General features: G+C 42.0%; 1 protein-coding gene across 1 annotated transcript in view; it reads right to left on the reverse strand.

Annotated features, from left to right (window-relative positions):
• Positions 1–5,793, reverse strand: part of LOC126334992 (sodium-independent sulfate anion transporter-like) — a 183,679-nt gene extending 177,886 nt beyond the window's left edge. Inside the window, exon 1 of the mRNA XM_049997809.1 lies at positions 5,693–5,793. The gene's annotated coding sequence lies outside the window, so the exon portion shown is untranslated. The remainder of the gene's footprint in view (positions 1–5,692) is intronic.
• Between the last annotated feature and the right edge of the window lie 1,403 nt (positions 5,794–7,196).

Genomic DNA, 7,196 nt, shown 5'->3' on the forward strand with positions numbered 1-7,196 from the left:
TTTCTTTGAAACTTCAAAAGGTTGACTCAGTCCGCAAGTCGTGCGTAGAGGATTTAATACATATAGCAATTTTCGCCAATGGGCGAGTCCAAGTTTGATTTCCAGAACGTCACACATATTTAACTTCTCACAACTGATAAATGCAGCATCTTTTCTGTCAAAAGTAAAAATGTTTAATCTTTGCGTATCATTTACTTAGAAGTGATTTTAGTAACACATGTTCAGCAAACTACATATTTCCCTTACAGAACAGCTGACACCCAGGATGTGTAATTTGTAAATATAATAATGTGGTGCAACCACGCAGACAAGAAACGACTGTTATGCACAGTACAGTGTTTTACTAATTCATTTATCAGATTCAGGCAGAAGAAACAGCAGGAACTATGAGTGACTCACTACTCTGCGCTCAATAAGTGTGTGATATGGAATGATAGTCGCTTGCCTGCTAATCAACACGGACATGTGGCGTGAACCCGTGTGTTACAGACAACTTGTTAGGATACAGTGCGCATTTTGGGGGCTCCTTTAAATGGCTTTGGTTTCACAGAGTTAAGAACGACACAGTTATGCATTTAAGTCATTCCTGAAGCAACGGGATTTCCATATGTTTATACAGGGTGTTAAAAAAAGGTACGGCCCAACTTTCAGGAAACATTCCTCACACACAAAGAAAGAAAATATATTATGTGGACATGTGTCCGGAAACGCTTACTTTCCATGTTAGAGCTCATTTTATTACTTCTCTTCAAATCACATTAATCATTGAATGGAAACACAGAGCAACAGAACGTACCAGCGTGACTTCAAACACTTTGTTACAGGAAATGTTCAAAATGTCCTCCGTTAGCGAGGATACATACATCCACCCTCCGTCGCATGGAATCCCTGATGCGCTGATGCAGCCCTGGAGAATGGCGTATTGTATCACAGCCGTCCACAATACGAGCACGTAGAGTCTCTACATTTGGTACCGGGGTTGCGTAGACAAGAGCTTTCAAATGCCCCCATAAATGAAAGTCAAGAGGATTGAGGTCAGGAGAGCGTGGAGGCCATGGAATTGATCCGCCTCTACCAATCCATCGGTCACCGAATCTGTTGTTGAGAAGCGTAAGAACACTTCGACTGAAATGTGCAGGAGCTCCATTGTGCATGAACCGCATGTTGTGTCGTACTTGTAAAGGCACTTATTCTAGCAGCACAGGTAGAGTATCCCGTATGAAATCATGATAACGTGCTCCATTGAGCGTAGGTGGAAGAACATGGGGCCTAATCAAGACATCACCAACAATGTCTGCCCAAACGTTCACAGAAAATCTGTGCTGATGACGTGATTGCACAATTGCTTGCGGATTCTCGTCAGCCTACGCATGTTCATTGTGAAAATTTACAATTTGATCATCAGATCATCGGACATACTGACGAAACTAAAATGGGCTCTAACATGGAAATTAAGCGTTTCCGAACACATGTCCACATAACATCTTTTCTTTATTTGTGTGTGGGGTATGTTTCCTGAAAGTTTTGCCGTATCTTTTTGTAACACCCTGTATACAAACTCCAGTCAGAGCCACCGTCTGAGGAACATATAGCAGAGTGTTATGAATTACTTGTACTATTCAGTCACAGAGATTACTGTTTGGAGGTAATAAAACTAGTGAACTCAAAATTGGACAGGGGAGGGAAAGGGAACTACGATATCAGCTCTCTTGTGGTAGTCATCGATGACTGTCAACTCTAAAAAAGGCAAGTCAAGAGATGAATTGCTATTTAATTTTATAATCTCGTTGTCATTAACGATTGGAAGGAAAGTTTTCCCATAAAGGTATGCCATTGATTCAAAGTTCGGTTCGAAACCCAATCGCCCTATTTAGGCGCTGATGATGTTGGTGGTGGTAGTGTTCCTTCTCTCGTATTTCTTTTTACTGGATGGAAACCTTTGCATGTTCCAAACCTTCTGTCGCACAGCGAGGAGTGTCTTGGAGCTAAGTCGACTTGTCATCGTACTTGACAGCCGGTGAGTTACGCAGCGTCACGACGACACGACAAACAAATAAACATCTGCAGATAGCGAAAGAGTATTTCACAAGTACGACCGGTGTAGGAGAGTTAATGTTTTAGACCCCACATGGAGCTCCTACTGGTGTAGATGTACGAGCAGGCTCAAGAAACTGTAATTTTTTCTTACACACGACGCATTTGCTACTTTATTTCAAAGATCAGAGCAACAAAAAAGAGAAGGCGTCCCCAGAATCATTAGGGCAAACATTGGGAAGCCACTACCGACCGTTGAGTCTCACTCTTCGTAAACAGCAATGGTCTTACACTTTCAGAATCCAGAGGACGTAAAATCGACAGTTCACGAGACATCACTGCCAAGTACTTGGTTGGCTGTAAAGGAAGTAAGTAATAATTCTGGTTCCAATGAAAGTACGCGTAGATTCTGACAGGCGTGAATATTACGAAATCATCAGTTTGGCAAGTCACGATTCCAAATTACTGACAAGAATTATTCGCGGAAGAACGGGAAGGCTGATGGAAGCTGACCTTGGGGAAGATTTGTTTGGTTTCCGGAATAATGTAGGCCAATGCGAAGCAATATTAACTCTACGAGTTGTCTTAGAAGATAGAAAAAAGTAAGACAAGCCTGTGTTTATAGCATTTCTGGATTTAGAAAGGTCTCGGCAATGTTGAGTGGAAAACACTCTTTTAAATTATGAAGTAGCAGGGATGAAAATACAGGTACCTAAACTTTACTTACAATTTTCATAGAAACGAGACTGCAGTGAAAGAGGCGTACTGCAATGTATTCAAATCAAATCAGGTGATGCCGGGAGAAATATATTAGGAAGCGAGACGCTTAAAATATTAGACGTATTTTACTATTTGGGCAACAAAATAATGGACGATGAGCGTAGTGGAGAGGATGTAAAATCCAGATTGGCAACAGTGAGAAAACGTTGATAAAAAAAGGAAATTTGTTAACAGCGAATGTAGATTTAAAGGTTGCGAAGTCTTTCCGTATACTGTACAGAAGTGAAAAGTGGGCGGAAAAAAAATTAGACAAAAATATGGTGCTGCAGAAGAGTGCTGAAGATTAGAGGGGTAGATTGGATAACTAGTGCACAGGTACTGAAACGAATTGAAGGGAAAAGAAAGTCATGGCATAAATTTACTAAAAGAAGGGTTCCATTGACAGTACGCATCCTAAGGCACCAAGGAATCGTCGATTTGTTAACTGAGGGAAGTGTGGGAGGTAAAAATTGTAGACGGAGGTCAAAGACTGACTACTGTAATCAGGATCAAGTGTATATAGATTACAGGAGTTATCGAGGCTTGCACAGGATAGACTAGAGTGATGAACTGCATCAAACCAATCTTCGGACTGAAGACAACAAAAACAAGGAAAGATACAAAACTGTATTTTAATCTTGAGGATGCCAACTTACGGTGTTCCTTAGGTGACTGTCGACATTATGGCCTACAGGTATGGACTCTGCTACATTTTAGAGACAAGTGTAACATCATGGAGCCTTCAAATAGTGATTATGTTGGCACTTGTGTCTCCAGTTTCAAGACCACCATTTTGGAAGTTTGGAGGTGGATGAAAGTAAACCACCTTTACAAGTGTAGGTTTGCCACGAGTTCTCGATGAAGGTGATTTATTTTTTTAAGGAAATGATGACTGTTAGGGCTTGATATCCCGTCGTCCACGAGATAAAGACAGGGAAAAGCCTCGGACATAGCAGGGATGATAAAGGCATCGGTAGAAATCAATCTAAGTGATTCAGGGAATTAATGGGACATATAAGCCATGATGGCTCGACGAGAATTTCAGCACCATTGCTTCTACTGAATGCGAGTCCAGTGTGTTAATCATTGCTCCATTGGTTTTTTTAGTGACATCATGTTGCAATAATAAATGAAGACGTCTCTCACAAACTAGTTTTGACGAAAGTTGATTAATTGCTGCAGTTATAGATTGATCTGATTCTCTCCTGTTGCTAGGCCTATCAACTCCACTCTCCTCTTAGAGCGGACAAGAAGATCTAATTTAGCGTAGGAATTGCTTCGCGTGAATCGACTGCGAATGAGTTATTAAAAAAAAGAAGAAAGAAAAGAAAAACCTTGAAAAATTTTGTAAGTGGTCAACAGTGATTTTCCACATTGGCTTACCGCTACATTTGGCGAAGGTGATCCCCAGAATCGAGTAAAAGATAGAGTCGTGTGCATTGTTTCATATTGTGCTGAAGGAAACAGACGTGAACTACTGAATTTGGTGCTCTTTATATTAGATAGGAAATTGCTCTCTTCCTTTTCGCTCGGGATTCGGAGTGGTTACAGTCATTCTGAAAGATGGTTACAGTTATTCTGAAACTTCACTTGTCGGCATCACTCACGAATGCCCTATTGATTCACTTGACAACGCTTAACTGAGTTTTCATTCACTACTTTATACAGAACCAAAGCCCTTTAAGGTACCATACTGGAACACATCATGTTGGAGTTCCTAATTTCAATAAATAAACAAAGAGGTTGGAATAAGACAGGTTTGTGTTCGATAAAAATGTAGTGGAAACGTTTTGGTGTAAGACATTGGACGATGGAATCCTACACTTACAATAAACTTATTGAACACCATACATTTACGAAACATTGAATAAGAGAGTAACACTGCGATAGGCAAGTGGAAATTTCCTGCGAAATGTAGTTTGTTTTAAATATTTTGAGGCTTAAGGTTACTCAAAGAAGTAATTATAAGAGCTCATATCGGTTTACGTAATTTACATTAAATTATAAACGTCTCTGCATGTGAAATACCAGAAGAAGTCAAACCAGTCCAGTGCTGATGAGGTTTTTTGTGACGATAGCATGATGCATATCTATAATGGGACTCTCGACCATCTTCCATATTTATCAGCAAGAAAACTGAAACAAGAGACACAATACGTTTTTTCGTAAGGTCGCACGCACTGTACAGTGAGAGGTCAAACACCGGCGTGTCGTTGCTGTATTCATGACTATTTACATAGTTGTCTGTGACGCCATTGTAAGGTTCTTACGCTAAACGTCTAGATGGACTCCACTGTCAGGCTTGTGATGAATTATAAAAATTATTTTGAATTAATATGGCACCACTTAAATCTTTCAGAGCTTACCCCTGAGTGCGCCTGTTTCTATCTTTGCAGGGAGCATCCCTTATAAATCGGGAGAAAATTACCTACGTAAGCTTGGGCGAGCGTCTTAAATAGTGAGGAAATACAGTCGCCTTGATTAAGCAAACCTTATCGTTTCAATCAGCTCTTCACAATCTTCCCTTAAGAAGTAAATGTGAGAGTTGTACTATGAAAATGTCTTCCTCGAGCTTCATTACTTGATGTCAAAGGAGTAGAGCAGATTGTTGTTCCTAAAGGATAGTGTGCCTAGGAACATATGATATTTTATGTCGGTACTTCAATTCAGTGACAGATTTTAGAATAACATCAAGCAATGACGGAATACTGACACAGGATTACTGGTCGAGGGTAAAAACAACATAACGTGACCACCAGCTGTAATTTCATAACACTGATTACGCCCCTGGGCGTTCCGGCGAAAACAACAATTATGAAGATAATGCCATGGTGGAACGAGCCAGATGCAGGTGGATAGGGTTGACAGTGAACCTAAGCAGGCAAGGACAGATACCTACTTGTGGGCAGGGACTCGAGGACGTCTCTGGGTGTGCAGACTGTGGCGGCGCGCTATTCCCCTGCTGTGGCGGCATTCTGTAGCTGTTGGTGTGTCTGTGGCTGCTGCACGGGACACTGTGAGGAGCGCGTCCAGGGCCGCAGCTGTTATATGGCGAGCAGGCCAGCGCCGGCGCCGGCGCCGGCGCCTCGCCGCTAGGTGGCAGGTCGGTGCCACGGTCCGTGGGGCGCCGAGTAAGCCGGAACGCCGGCCGCGTCCCGCTGCGCACACTCTGCCCCTGACATCAGCTACCCTAATCCTTTGAGATACTACTGTTTTACTCCCAGCGGCGTCCGGTGCTATCGAAAAGCTTCTGCTGCCAGCAAGTGCCACAGGTTCTCGTGCCTCAAATAAAAGAAAGCAAGGATTTCGTCAAATATTGTCTGTTTAGAGAAGGCGAATGGCTGACTTCGGTTTACTGGGAGGCTGTTAGGAAAGTGTGGTTCATCTGTAAAGAGACCTCATATAGGACGTTAGTGGGACGTTCTTTCCAAGGAACAATATTTAGAAAATTTAGAGAACCGATGTTTGAATCTGACTGCAGAACGATTCTACCGCCGCCAACCTCATTTCGCGTAAGGACCACGAAGATAAACTATGAGAAATTAGGATTGTACGGGAATACATAGATAGTCGTTTTCCCTCGCTCTATTTACGAGTGGAACAGGAAAGGAAATGTTTAGTAATGGTTTCAGAGTATCCACCGCCACGCACCGTGCAGTGGCTTGTGGAGTATGTATGTAGATGTAGATTATTAATATCAGGATAATAGCCGCCACAGATATCATGCCACGCGATCGTCAGCGACGGTGGGACGTTCTTTCATGCAGATAAAGAGCTAGCTGTGTTGCACTATAACGATATTTCCTGAATCCGTGTTGGTTATGTATCAATAAATTAATTTCTTCAAGGTGATTAATAATATTCAAGTACAGTATATGCTCCAAAATCCTACTGCAAATTGAAGTCAGTGATATAGGTCTGTAATTCAGTGGGTTATTCCTATTTCCCTTCTTGAATATTCGTGTGACCTGTGCTACTTTCCAGTCTTTAGGAACAGACCTTTCGTCAAGTGAGCGGTTGTATATGATTGCTAAGAAAGGCGCTATTGTGTCTGCATACTCTGAGAGGAACCTGATTGGTATACCATCTGGACCGGAAAACTTGCCTTTCTTAAGTGATTTGAGTTGTTTCGCAACGTCACTTGCCAACAGCGCTGGGCAGACCCGGACGGTCACCTATCCAAGTTCTCGCCAAGCACCACAGCTCGTAACTTCGGTGATCTGACGGGAACCGGTGTTACCACTATAACAAGGACGTTGACCCTCTCTAATATTGGTCATTCACAAATAATGCCTTGCTACTAGACTTTGTCAGGCTTCCTGTGTTTCTTTATTTGCTGTTTATGGTTTCACAGTTTATTTTACCTTTTATTTACAGCACAAGAGCCCAAATGGAAAATTTTA

This window comes from Schistocerca gregaria, chromosome 2 (genome assembly GCF_023897955.1).
Source record: "Schistocerca gregaria isolate iqSchGreg1 chromosome 2, iqSchGreg1.2, whole genome shotgun sequence".
In the NCBI taxonomy this organism is placed as follows: Eukaryota; Metazoa; Arthropoda; class Insecta; order Orthoptera; family Acrididae; genus Schistocerca; species Schistocerca gregaria.